The sequence below is a fragment of the Schistocerca serialis genome, chromosome 8, assembly GCF_023864345.2.
Source record: "Schistocerca serialis cubense isolate TAMUIC-IGC-003099 chromosome 8, iqSchSeri2.2, whole genome shotgun sequence".
Classification (NCBI taxonomy): Eukaryota; Metazoa; Arthropoda; class Insecta; order Orthoptera; family Acrididae; genus Schistocerca; species Schistocerca serialis.
The window spans coordinates 10,275,145-10,289,669 of NC_064645.1; the positions used below are offsets into that span (position 1 = coordinate 10,275,145).

Genomic DNA, 14,525 nt, shown 5'->3' on the forward strand with positions numbered 1-14,525 from the left:
ACCTGCTTTCTTTGGGATTGGAATTATTATATTCTTCTTGAAGTCTGTGGGTATTTCGCCTGTTTCATACATCTTGCTCACCAGATGGTAGAGTTTTGTCAGGACTGGCTCTCCCACGGCCGTCAGTAGTTCCAATGGAATATTGTCTACTCCGGGGGCCTTGTTTCGACTCAGGTCTTTCAGTGCTCTGTCAAACTCTTCACGCAGTATCATATCTCCCATTTCATCTTCATCTACATCCTCTTCCATTTCCATAATATTGTCCTCAAGTACATCGCCCTTGTAGAGACCCTCTATATACTCCTTCCACCTTTCTGCTTTCCCTTCTTTGCTTAGAACTGGATTTCCATCTGAGCTCTTGATATTCATACAAGTCATTCTCTTATCTCCAAAGGTCTCTTTAATTTTCCTGTAGGCGGTATCTATCTTACCCCTAGTGAGATAGGCCTCTACATCCTTACATTTGTCCTCTAGCCATCCCTGCTTAGTCATTTTGCACTTCCTGTCGATCTCATTTTTGAGACGTTTGTATTCCTTTTTGCCTGTTTCACTTACTGCATTTTTATATTTTCTCCTTTCATCAATTAAATTCAATATTTCTTCTGTTACCCAAGGATTTCTACTAGCCCTCGTCTTTTTACCTACTTGATCCATTGCTGCCTTCACTACTTCATCCCTCAAAGCTACCCATTCTTCTTCTACTGTATTTATTTCCCCCATTCCTGTCAATTGCTCCCTTATGCTCTCCCTGAATCTCTGTACAACCTCTGGTTCTTTTAGTTTATCCAGGTCCCATCTCCTTAAATTCCCACCTTTTTGCAGTTTCTTCAGTTTTAATCTACAGGTCATAACCAATAGATTGTGGTCAGAGTCCACATCTGCCCCTGGAAATGTCTTACAATTTAAAACCTGGTTCCTAAATCTCTGTCTTACCATTATATAATCTATCTGATACCTTTTAGTATCTCCAGGGTTCTTCCATGTATACAACCTTCTTTCATGATTCTTAAACCAAGTGTTAGTTATGATTATGTTGTGCTCTGTGCAAAATTCGACCAGGCGGCTTCCTCTTTCATTTCTGTCCCCCAATCCATATTCACCTACTATGTTTCCTTCTCTCCCTTTTCCTACACTCGAATTCCAGTCACCCATGACTATTAAATTTTCGTCTCCCTTCACAATCTGAATAATTTCTTTTATTTCATCATACATTTCTTCAATTTCTTCGTCATCTGCAGAGCTAGTTGGCATATAAACTTGTACTACTGTAGTAGGTGTGGGCTTCGTATCTATCTTGGCCACAATAATGCGTTCACTATGCTGTTTGTAGTAGCTTACCCGCATTCCTATTTTCCTATTCATTATTAAACCTACTCCTGCATTCCCCCTATTTGATTTTGTGTTTATAACCCTGTAGTCACCTGACCAGAAGTCTTGTTCCTCCTGCCACCGAACTTCACCAATTCCCACTACATCTAACTTCAACCTATCCATTTCCCTTTTTAAATTTTCTAACCTACCTGCCCGATTAAGGGATCTGACATTCCACGCTTCGATCCGTAGAATGCCAGTTTTCTTTCTCCTGATAACGACATCCTCTTGAGTAGTCCCCGCCCGGAGATCCGAATGGGGGACTATTTTACCTCCGGAATATTTTACCCAAGAGGACGCCATCATCATGTAATCATACAGTAAAGCTGCATGCCCTCGGGAAAAATTACGGCTGTAGTTTCCCCTTGCTTTCAGCCGTTCGCAGTACCAGCACAGCAAGGCCGTTTTGGTTAATGTTACAAGGCCAGATCAGTCAATCATCCAGACTGTTGCCCTTGCAACTACTGAAAAGGCTGCTGCCCCTCTTCAGGAACCACACGTTTGTCTGGCCTCTCAACAGATACCCCACCGTTGTGGTTGCACCTACGGTACGGCTATCTGTATCGCTGAGGCACGCAAGCCTCCCCACCAACGGCAAGGTCCATGGTTCATGGGGGGGAAGTTACCATTGTCCTTTGCATAATCTGTGAGCAGTCGGGGTTTGTGATGTAGTTCCTGTAGCAGATTTTCTGCCAGACATTTTGTGTTACATCTGGTTTTCCCTTAACCCTTTACTGGCCAAAACTCTATTGGATCTTTTTTTTGCAAACTTTTATACATAAATATGTTACATTGAGTGATAAATTGAATAAAAAGTTGTTTTGAAAAGTTTCAGTTTATTAGAACAAAAACTACAGAAGTCCCATTTTTGGGACATTGGCCAAATGCGCTATCCAAATTCACAATCTTATTCTCCATGCATAATATTGTAAGAAGCAACACAAACATTAAATAAAGAATATTTTAATGTTATGGAATGTCTATTCAGTATGAAATGAAGCAAAACACTTGTCATGTACACCAACATTGCACCTATCACAAATTTTTGTTGTTTTTTTCTTGCAGTAAGCACATCTCTTCTGTGTTTTACTTGGCACAAAGAAAATATTTCCTGGATCTAGTCGTACATCTGTGCTCACCCGTCCTCCCATCAATTTGCTTCCTTGTGGTCCTCTTTGTTTTGGTACTGATCCTTTTTTCTTTGATAGAAAAAACATCACTATTCTCTGTCGGACATCCAAAAGTAAGAGCTTCTCATTAGAGTTAGCAATTTGGTATGCACGCCATGTGTTTACTACGCAGATATATATCATCTGTGTGAATAATGGCCACCACCATTTCTTTGACCTTATCCTCGTCCTATAAAGTGATATCTGCTTGTCCAGTAGATATATGCCACCCATATGGGCATTGTATTCTTCAGTGATATGTGGCAGTGTAACAGATATTTCCTTTTTTTTTTTGCCCGTGAATATCTTTTTGTAGAACTCGAGGAATAATAGTACTGTTATTTGTCACTACACATACTGGTTTGTTGTCACTCCATTTCACAACCAGAACTTCATTCTCTTTGTCAAATCTGTAGTCATAGAATCCTCGTTCCTTCCTTTTGCCATTCTTTTCGAGTCAATCAAAGGACATGCATTAGTTCGGATCTCTGTTATTGTTCCTGCAGCTTTCATTTTACTCTTTCCGAGTGTGATCAGTGTGTCAACACTGGTGAAAAAGTTGTCAAAGAAAAGCTTATAATTCGGATACTCTGATTCTGGAATCATGCTGGTTAGTTCATTTATTACCCTTGCACCTAAAGGCTCCTGTTTGTTGTCAGTCTTGCCACAGTATGGTGAAAAATTATAAAGAAAGCCATTGGAACTTGTAAGACACCAAATTTTATATCCAACTTTGATAGGCTTTTCCCTCAGAAACATTTTAGCTGAATGTTTGCGATAATAATGTACCATTATTTCATCAGTTGAGAGTTCTGAATGAAATACGCCAAATTTACCAAATTCCTATTTCAGCATTTCAAATTATAACCTCAGTTTGTACATCTTGTCGTTTCTGTCTATTTTGGAGTTGTCATTGAGATGAATGAATCTCTTTATTTCCCAAACCTATTTCTTGACCCGGAGTTGAAGACTAAAGGAACACCGACATCAGGAGCCTGTTCCCAGTACTTATTCTTGTGGGGAAGCTTATGATAACCACTCAGAAGTAGTACGCCAATAAATAATTTTAGTTCTTCTTTGGTTAGCAGAAAATTTATTCTGTTATGTTGGCAAGAATAAATTTCGCTTTGTTCAATAATAGTATCCATTAGTTTCTCAGAAAAAAAATCCTCTAACACTTGGGGCACTGTGTTATTTTCTAGACATTCCGCATCATAATGTTTGTTGCTCTTCCCTGGTTCACTATTGTTTGTGTACGTTGGTTGACATTTATACCACTTACATATATATTTTTTTGTAGATAACATACCACTTTCTCCTCCACCTCCCAACGCTTTCCTTCTTTTGGCTTCTGGATGTACAACTGTAGCATTAACTTCATCTCAGCTGGTTGTGAGTTCTAAAGTACCGGCGTCATCTTGTACAACAGTACATTTTCGTCAGTGTCTTCTTCATCTGTTATTACATCTGCATCGGGTGGAATAATCGCCAATTCTGTATATCATCTTCATCGTCACTCTCTTGATGGTTCTCTAGTTCTGCTAGAATTTCTTCAAATGTAAGTTTACGCGGCATGTTTTTGTCCTGTTGGAATCGTAAAATTCGAATAGAATATGAAAAAAGCAGATATAAAGAACATAAAATGCAATTCTTCTCTGTATATTACGTGTATACAAGAATAGGGCACACCAACAATAAATGATAGTATGATTATATTTATATAATAGAGGGAAAAACACACAGGGAGAGGGTAAGGAGTCATTCCAATCCCGGGAGCGGGAAGACTTACCTTAGGGGGAGAAAAGAACAGGTATACACTTGCACACACACCCATATCCAACCACACATACACATACACAGACACAAGCAGACATTTGTAAAGGCAAAGAGATTCGGCTGAGATGTCAGTCGAGGCAGAAGTACAGAGGCAAAAATGATGTTGAAAGACAGGTGAGGTACGAGCGGCGGCAACTTGAAATTAGTGGAGGTTGAGGCCTGGCGGATAACGAGAAGAGAGGATATACTGAAGGGCAAGTTCCCATCTCTGGAGTTCTGACAGGTTGGTGTTAGTGGGAAGTATCCAGATAACCCGGACGGTGTAACACTGTGCCAAGATGTGCTGGCTGTGCACCAAGGCAAGTTTAGCCACAGGGTGATCCTCATTACCAACAAACACTGTCTGCCTGTGTCCATTTCCCCCCTGCGGGTTCGAGGGTTAGAATATGCCCGCGGTATTCCTGCCTGTCGTAAGAGGCGACTAAAAGGAGTCTCAACTGTTTCGGCCTTTAATGTGATGATCCCCATTAGGGTTTGACCTCCATTTTTCCAAATTCAACAGAAGTAAGAGCCTTTTGGGGAAGGACCCCTTACGTGGTGCACCATCAGTCCTCTGTGCCCTAAGACCTTGGCACTCTTTATCGTCTGGGCGTCGTAACTGCACCCTCCATCCCTCATTTTGGGCATACACACCTGATGGATTGTGTAAGTTACGCCCTTAGTGCATCATCATCTGCACCCACGATCACTATGGACTACCCATGGCACCCAAAATCCAGCACGGTAGCCAGCCCGTTGTGGTGGGGTCGTCATGTACCCTCTAGGTTGTAGCCCCCTGACAACACAGGGATCGTACTGCCGATGCCTGAGCTGCCGCCTCCCCACGTAAGCCAAGGAGTAGATGCCCGTCTCTCCGGGGCATCAGGACTCCCGGCAACGGCCATCCTGCTAGGTGGCCTTTGCTGTGGCTGGGTGCCACCCGTGGGGAGAGCCCCTGGTCGGAGTGGGTGGCATCGGGGTGGATATCCCGCAGTGAAATGGGTACAATCTCAATCCGGTGGTCGCATGACCACCAACGTCTCTAAGCGCAATAAAGTAGACTTTAACGCTGTGGCATGTAACCCCAAATCGTCCCCTTCCCTAGCCACGCCCTGGGAGGGACGCAGGGCTGCGGACAGACAGGAGCCATATTCACCGTGATATCTTGTGTGCAGCAGAACTGATGGGGATTCATTTTTGGGGACTAAGCCTCTGTTCTTTGTGACCCATCTTGAAGATAAGTTCGGGGAAGTGGCCTCTCTTTCCAAAATGCGGAGCGGGGCCATTTTGATACAAGCACCTTCCTCTGCACAGTCAAGGGCGTTGCTCGCCTGTGAGAAGCTTGGTGACATACCCGTTAACGTCACTCCCCATAAGTCACTAAATTTTGTCCAGGGGATTATCTTTCATAAAGATCTTCTGCTACCGTCTGATGACGAGCTACGGGAGAACCTGGCACGACGAGGTGCACACTTCGTTCGTCGTGTCTTTAGGGGACCCAAGGATAATAGGATCGCTACCGGTGCTTTCATCCTGGCCTTTGCGGGCGACTGCTTGCCTGAGAAGGTCAAGGTCATGATCTACCGGTGCGATTTCAAGCCCTATGTCCCGCCCCCTATGCGATGCTTCCAGTGCTGGAAATTCGGACACGTGTCCTCCAGATGCACTGCCAGCCCCACATGTCGCGATTGTGGACAACCTTTGCATCCAAGTGCTCCGTGTGCTCCACCTCCCACCTGCGTTAACTGTGGGGAGCATCATTCTCCCTGCTCGCCAGACTGTGCAGTCTACCATCAAGAGCGGAAGATACAAGAAATTAAGACCCTGGACCGTTTAACTTACCAAGAGGCGAGGAAGAAATTAGAATGGCTCAACCCCACACCTATGTTGAGGAGTTATGCTGCTGTAACACTGCAGCCACCAGTTCCTGCAAAGACTCCTTTGACAGTTGGCCAACCGAACAGTCACGTTTCGCCTGCCCCACCGCCGGTGGGGGCCACTCTCTATTCCACTGCTCCCAAAACACACAGTTTGGGAGCAGTGCGCCCCAAGCAACCGGGGACGTCGGTCCCCACCTCTCAGCCGGAACGGCGACAGCCCTCTCCGGCTCCTCAGCCGGGGAAGCGACATCTCTCTCCGGCTGTTCAGCCAGAGACGCAACAGCCTCCTCCGGCCTCACTTGTTCGGAAGGGATCCCTTGGGGGAGTCCCTTCCAAGGACTTCCCCAGTGTCTCACAAGACACTAGCCAGTGGCTGAAGAAGCCACCAGCTGCTGGTCGAAGGGCTTCACGCTCTTCCTCTGTTCCTGATAATGCGTCAGGAAAGCCCACCCAGCATGCCAACCCTCCTCCGAAAGACAAGAGAGAGAAGAGGAACCTCTCCAAGAAGGATAAGGACCCAGTGGTTCCCGCACCAACGCTTCCTGTCAGCTCAGCCTCTGAGGATGAGGTCGAGCTCTTTGCGTCCCCTGATGACCTGGATCTCGCCGTCTCCTCAGAAACGATGGCCGTAGCGACGTCCGTCACTCAGTCGGTGGTAGCATGTGACCCTGCCCAGTAATTTGCCTTTTCAGTGCCTGAATGCCTCTACAGGACACGCTTTGTACAATCCTCCATTGGAATTGTGGCGGTTATTTTAGCCATCTACCTGAGCTACGTCAGCTTGTAAGCTTGACACCTGCTTTATGCATTGCTCTCCAGGAAACCTGGTTCCCGGCAATGCGGACCCCTGTCCTCCGTGGATACAGGGGTTATTACTGCAACCGAAGCACTTACAATAGTGTGTCAGGTGGAGCCTGTGTGTATGTCCTAACCTCTGTATATAGTGCTCCTGTGCCCCTTCAAACATCTTTGGAAGCTGTGGCTGTCCGCGTAAGGACTACCCAGGACTTAAACGTCTGCAGTGTCTATCTCCCTCCAGGTGGTACAGTCTCCCTGACCGAATTGGCTGCTCTTGTCGCCCAACTTCCCACGCCTTTTCTTCTCCTTGGGGATTTTAACGCCCACAATCCCCTGTGGGGTGGATCGAAGATTACTGGCCAAGGCAGAGATGTCGAGAATCTCATCTCCCAACTTGACCTCTGCCTCTTAAACACTGGCGCTGCCACGCATTTCAGTGTGGCGCATGGCACGTTCTCGGCCATAGATCTGTTGTTGTGCAGCCCAGGGCTTGTACCATCGGTCCACTGGAGAGTCCATGATGACTTGTGTGGTAGTGACCATTTTCCCATCTTCCTTTCACTACCCCAGCGTCGATCCCATGAACGCCTGCCTAGATGGGCATTTAGCAAGGCAAACTGGGAAACATTGTCCTCTGCTGCCACTGTTGCATCTCTCCCCCACGGTACCATCGATGTGGCGGTTGAGACACTGACTGCAGTGATTGTTTCTGCTGCGGAACGTACCATTCCTCGTTCGTTAGGGTGCCCCCGGCGAAAGGCAGTGCCTTGGTGGTCTCTGGAGGTCGCTGAAGCCATTAAAGAACGTCGGTGGGCTCTTCAGCGACATAAGCGGCACCCGTCTTTGGAGAACCTCATTTTCTTCAAACGTCTCCGTGCTCAGGCACGGCGGCTCATCAAGAGGCGGAAACAGGAGTGCTGGGAGAGGTACGTTTCCACCATTGGTTCCCGTACTTCACCCTCCCAGGTGTGGATGAAGATTCGGCGCATCTTTGGAGTGCAGCACTCTACAGGTGTCCCAGGGCTTACCATCAACGGGGCGGTATCCACCGATGCTGATGCAATCGCCGAGCATTTCGCACAGCACTATGTTCGGGCCTCTGCGTCGGGGAATTACCCGCCTGCGTTTCGCGTGCTTAAACGCCGGGAGGAAGGCAAACGGCTTTCTTTAGCTTCTCACCACCCTGAGACGTATAACGCCCCATTTAGTTTGTGGGAACTCCAAAGCGCCCTGGCACAGTGCCCCGATACAGCCTCTGGGCCAGATGGCGTCAACAATCAGATGCTCAAACACCTGTCCCCGGTCTGTCAGCGATGTGTTCTTGCCATCTTCAACCGCATATGGGGCGATGGTGTCTTTCCGTCGCAGTGGCGAGAAAGTACCATCATTCCGGTGCTGAAGCCTGGTAAGGACCCGCTTACTGTGGATAGCTATCGACCCATCAGCTTGACAAATACTCTGTGCAAGCTACTGGAACGTATGGTGAGTCGATGGCTGTGTTGGCTGCTCGAGTCTCGGGGTCTTCTGGCTCAGTGCCAGAGCGGCTTCCGTCAGGGCCGTTTCACCGCCGATACTTTGGTCTTTCTTGAGTCTGCAATCCGCACTGCTTTTTCCAGGCGCCAACACCTTGTCTCCGTCTTTTTCGACCTCTCCAGAGCATATGACACGACGTGGCGGCACCATATACTCGCCACGTTGCACGGGTGGGGTCTCCGGGGCTCTCTCCCCATTTTTATTCAGAATTTTTTATCTGTTCAGACATTCCGCATTTTAATTGGCACATCCCATAGTTCACTTCATATCCAGGAGAACGGCGTTCCACAGGGCTCAGTATTGAGCGTGCCCCTTTTCCTTGTGGCCATTAATGGCCTTGCAGCAGCAGTTGGGTCGTCTGTCTCACCCACGTTATATGCTGACGATTTCTGCATCTTGTTCAGCTCCTCCACCATTAGTGTTGCAGAACGTAGGTTGCAGGGGGCCATACGCAAGGCGCAGGCATGGGCCCTAGCTCATGGGTTTCAATTTTCTCCTGCGAAGACTTTTTTTATGCACTTTTGTCGGTGTCGAACTGTCCATCCCCACCCTGAGCTCTATCTTCAGGATGCCATGCTCAGGGTTGTTGACACTTACCGTTTTCTGGGATTGCTGTTCGATGCCCGGCTTACTTGGCTTCCACATATTCGTCAACTCAAGCGTCAGTGCTGGCAGCATCTGAATGCCCTTCGCTGCCTCAGCAACACAACTTGGGGTGCCAATCGTAATACGCTGCTGCAGCTCTACAAAGCCCTTGTGCTGTCCCGGCTTGATTATGGGAGTGTGGCGTATGGCTCAGCGTCGCCCTCAGCGTTGCAACTGCTGGACCCCGTTCACCACTGTGGGGTTCGACAGGTGACAGGAGCATTCCGCACCAGCCCTGTGGACAGCATACTTGTGGAGGCAGGTGTCCCTCCACTGCGATTGAGGCGCCAACATTTACTGGCCGCTTATGCTGCCCATGTTTTTAGCTTGCCCGGGCATCCAAACTATCGTCTCCTGTTCCCGCAATCGGTCGTCCATCTTCCTGAACGTCGGCCCCGGTCAGGTTGTACGATCGCAGTCCACATCAAAGGGCTTCTCTCCGGGCTTAGGGTTTTTACAGTTCCACCTCCTTTCCGGGCCACTTTGCGACACCCCCATGGTGTGTTCCTCAGCCTTGCCTTCGGCTCGACTTGGCACAGGGCCCGAAGGACTCCGTCCCTCCAGAGGCCTTCCGCTGCCGTTTTTATTCCATCTTGGCCACGTATCAGGGCTCTGGCGTTGTATACACTGACGGTTCGATGGTTGCTGGTCATGCCGGATATGCGCTTACTCTAGGGGACCATTCTGAACAACGTTCCTTGCTGGATGGCTGCAGCGTTTACACAGCTGAGCTGGTCGCCATCTTTTGTGCCCTAGAGTATATCCACTCCTGCTCAGGTGAGTCCTTTGTTATCTGTAGCAATTCCCTGAGCAGTTTACGAGCTCTCGACCAGTATTTCCCTCGTTCTCATCTGGTGATGGCTGTCCATGAGTCCCTGCATACTCTTGCACGTAGCGGCCGCTCTGTGGTCTTTGTGTGGACCCCAGGCCATGTTGGGATCCCCGGCAATGAGAATGTTGACCGCCTGGTGAAAGAGGCCATCAGTAAACCACCTCTGGAGATTGGCCTCCCGGCGACTGATTTGCGGGCACTATTACGCCGCAAAGTTTTCGATTTCTGGGACACTGAATGGCGCAACCTGCCCGTGCCAAACAAACTCCGTCATATCAAGGAGACGACGACTGTTTGGCGGTCATCCCTGCGAGCCACCCGCAGGGACTCAGTCGTCGTTTGTTGGCTCCGCATTGACCACACCCGACTGACGCACAGTTATTTACTGTGTCGTGAGGATCCTCTTATTATGCGTTCAGTTAACTAAGTAGAAATTAGTATTATCTTATCTCAGTGAGGAACTTGAAACTTTCAGGACAGGTCAGGAGCATGTAGAGGTGCTCTTCCTCTACTTGAAAAGAACAGTTGACCATGCACTGAGTAGATAGGTTCCTAGTAGAACAGTTCATAATGGGATGGAACCTCCGTGGTATACAGTCACTGTAAAGAAAACGTCTAAAGGAACAGAGATTACTGCATAATAGGTGTAAAACAAAGTGTAGGATTATAGATTGAGAGACGCTGGATGAAACATGTTTGGCTGTCAAGAGAGCAATGCATGAAGCCTTCAATGGCTACTGTAGCAGAATACTGTCAAATGACATTTCACAAAATCCAAATAAATTCTGGTCGTATGTAAGGCCTGTTAGTGGCACAAAAGTTAGTGTCCAGTCCCTAGCAAGTGAGACAGGAACTGATATTGAGGGTAGCAAAGTAAAAGCTGAAATTATGAACTCGATTTTCAAATGTTCCTTTGCAAATAAAAACCCAGGAGAACTGCCCCAATTCAATCCTAGTACACTGAAAAAATGAATGAAATAGGTATTAGTGTCAGTTGTGTTGAGAAACAGTTGAAATCATTAAACAAAGCTCCAGACCCCGATGGAATCGCCGTCAGATTCTATATTGAATTTGTGGCTGAGTTATCCTCTCTTCTCACTGTAATCTCTCCAAAAAACCTTACCCAGTTTTTGGAAAAAATTACAGATCACACCCGTCTACAAGAAGGGTTGTAGGAGTGACAAAACTACCATCCAGTAGCCTTGACATCGATTTGTTGTAGATTCTTAGAAAATATTTTGAGCTCAAACATAATGAGGTATCTCGAACGGAACTACCTTCTCAATATCAACCAGCATGGTTTTCAAAAACATAGATGATATGAAATCCAACTGTCACTTTTCTCACATAACTTGCTGAAAGCGTTGGATCAAGGCAACAGGTAGATAGTGTTTCTTGATTTCCTAACAGTATTTGATTCTGTTCCACACCTACACTGACTGTGAAAAGTACGATCATATGGGGTATCAAGTGAAATTCGTGACTGGATTGAGGACTTTTTGATAGGAAGGACACAGCATGTTACCTTGGATGGAGAGTCATCATCAGATGTAGAAGTAACTTCAGGTGTGCCCCAGGGAAGTGTGTTGGGGCCCTTGCAGTTCTTGTCCATTAATGACCTTGCTGTAAATCAGGATTTTTGCAGATGATGCAGTTATCTGTAATGAAGTGCTATTTCAGAGAAGCTGCATAAATATTCAGTCAGATCTTGATGAGATTTCAACATAGTGCAGTGATTGGCAACTTGCTGTGAATGTTTAGAAATGTATAAACTTAGTATCCTGTGACTATAATATGGGTGAGTCACTGTCGGAATCTGCCAACTCGTACAAATACCTGTGTGTAACACTTTGTAGGAATATGAAATGGCATGATCACATAGGTTCAGTTGTGGGTAAAGCAGGTTGTAGACTTTGGTTTATTGGTATAATAATGGGGAAGTGCAATCAGTCTACTAGAGAGATGCTTACAAGTCATTCGTGTGACCCCCCCCCCACCATAGACTATTGCTAAAGTGTGTGGGACTTGTACCACATAAGACTAGGAGGAGACATTGAATGTATACAAAGAAAGGCAGCATGGTCAGAGGTTTGCTTAATCCATGGGAGAGTGTCACAGAGATACTGAAGGAACTGAAATGGCAGACTGTTGAAGACAGGTGTAAACTATCCCAAGAAAGTGTATTAGCAAAGTTTCAAGAACTGTCTTTAAATGATTACTCTAGGGATATACTACAACCCCCCACATATTGCTCTCACAGGGATCGTGAAGATAAGATTAGAATGATTACTGCTCACACAGAGGCATTCAGACAAATTCAGACAATCATTCTTCCACGCTCCATACATGAATGAAACAGCAAGAAACCCTGATAACTGGTACAATGTACCATGCACCTCCTGGTGGATTGCAGATTATAAACGTAGATGTGAACTGACAGTCTCTTACATGTGCATGAGGGAAACATCTAATCACCTTTATTTTACCAAGACAAAAATTATGATTTACTGAAGTTTCAAACCTTGACAGGAAATAATGGATTAGGCTGTCCATAAATTATAAACTAACATTATTGTGATGATGGAAAATCTCATATAAAGACATGAAACAAATACTAACAAAGAGATAGAGGGGCTGGCCAGTACAGCCAATAGATACACAAAACATAACAGAAAATTTACGTATCCTAGCTTTTGGAACTTTGTTCCTTCATCAGGGAGGAGAGAGGGGAAAGAAGGGGAAGAAGAGAAAGTGGATTCAGTTACTCACAACCCAGGTTATGAAGCAACAGGGTAGAGGTAAACAGGGAGGGTAGCAAAGATGGAGGCATGGGTGTATACTCTACAGTACGTCAACATGTTGCCTTGACCTGTTTGATCACCAGGTCTGGCTCCAATTCAGTGCACACGGGACATCGTCGAACAACTCCAGTGTCTCCCAAAAACAGCATTAACCATCCCTGTTTCGATGACAATGTGAAACAGGCATGGAACTTCATCCCACAAACTCATATCCAGCACAATGCATGCATGTTTGCATGCTTACATTCGGGCAGTTACACTGGATTTCAATGTATTACTGTATCACATTTGCAATGGTGTATCTCGCACTTATATTATCCTGTGATCTTGCAACGTTAATCACTTAAATAAGTTACTTAGACATATATATTCCTGAAATTTCATTACTCTACGTTAATTACTTTTTGGTGTTGCAATTTTTTTTTTTTTTTTTTTTTTTCAGTGTACATGATGACTACAATAATACATTATAATGTTTCTCCAGTGGTTTCAACATTAACTTTTTAACAGAAAAGATTTTGCTTACAGTTCATTTTTAAGTTAACATTTCTAAACTTTTTAACAATCCATATTAAAGCTAGCAATAGTAACTATATTAATAATTGCTACTGTAAACAGTTACACATATGGACATCAGTTTTGAATAATGGGTTTTGAGTGTAAATAATGTTTTATGTAAGTGTTTGTATTGATACTTAAAATTAAATGTCATGTAATGAATGTCGAGATACTCATATAAAAAGTTTTGTTGGATCAAGTTATTTACGAACGCGATGTACTGTGTTCTTCCATTAGAGAATGTGACTGTATTGTTTATCGGTTTCATTACAAAATGCTAATAAGCTTTTAGTTAGAAAACCTTCTATAACTAGAATTATTAATATGAGAAAAATAGGAACAATGAAAGAACGGAAGATCAGTTGCAGAAACAAGAGTAGCTCTGAATTGCAAGAGTGGTTGCTTTTCCCACACATGTAATTAACTGGCATTATCGCCACTATTAACTTACCATGGTTTCACATCTCATCTGTTCATTGTTCCCCATGTCCTGCCCTTCTGTTCCCCCTTCCTATTAGATCATATATGCCTCTGTTACTGTAATCGATATGTAAACAATATTTATCACATGACCTTTTTTTGTTACAGGTTGTAATATTTGACATTGCAGCTTTTGAAAATGGAGCTGGATGTTGTGCCCTCTTTCCTATTGGAGTGTTTCTCTGTGATCAGAATTGGAGGCAGACAATTCACTTGAACGTCCATTGCTGTTGTTGATGTCTTTGAATCATGTTGTTTCTTTGTGATTAATAAAAAAGTTATACAATCCAATGGTTTCTTCGCCTTGTCTTTAAAAATTCCAGACCTATTGTTCAAACACATATTTTGAGAGTTATGCATCTGAGCCTTTTTGTGGAAAGTGCGTTTCACACATACTTTCAAGATAAAATGAATAATGACCCCCATTTTGTGTGTTGGGGAAGATAATTTGATACAGCTAAATGCATATACGGGTACACACATTTGCTCGCGCCTGAGACTAAGTGAGAGTGATTCAAAGGAAGAATTCACTACTTTTTACCTACTTTCTGAATAACTCGTACTTTCGTCAGAAATGTCACACTGCAAAGTTGTTTAGATAAAGGGACAAAAATGAGATTAAAATATAATTTGAAAATCAGAA

General features: G+C 45.0%; 1 long non-coding RNA gene across 6 annotated transcripts in view; it reads left to right on the top strand.

Moving 5' to 3' along the window:
* Nucleotides 1-14,173, top strand: part of LOC126416375 (uncharacterized) — a 51,245-nt gene extending 37,072 nt beyond the window's left edge. For all 6 annotated transcript variants that reach the window (XR_007575443.1, XR_007575445.1, XR_007575447.1 and 3 more), the window contains one exon: nt 13,991-14,173. This is a non-coding gene — a long non-coding RNA (uncharacterized LOC126416375). The remainder of the gene's footprint in view (nt 1-13,990) is intronic.
* Nucleotides 14,174-14,525: the final 352 nt, after the last annotated feature.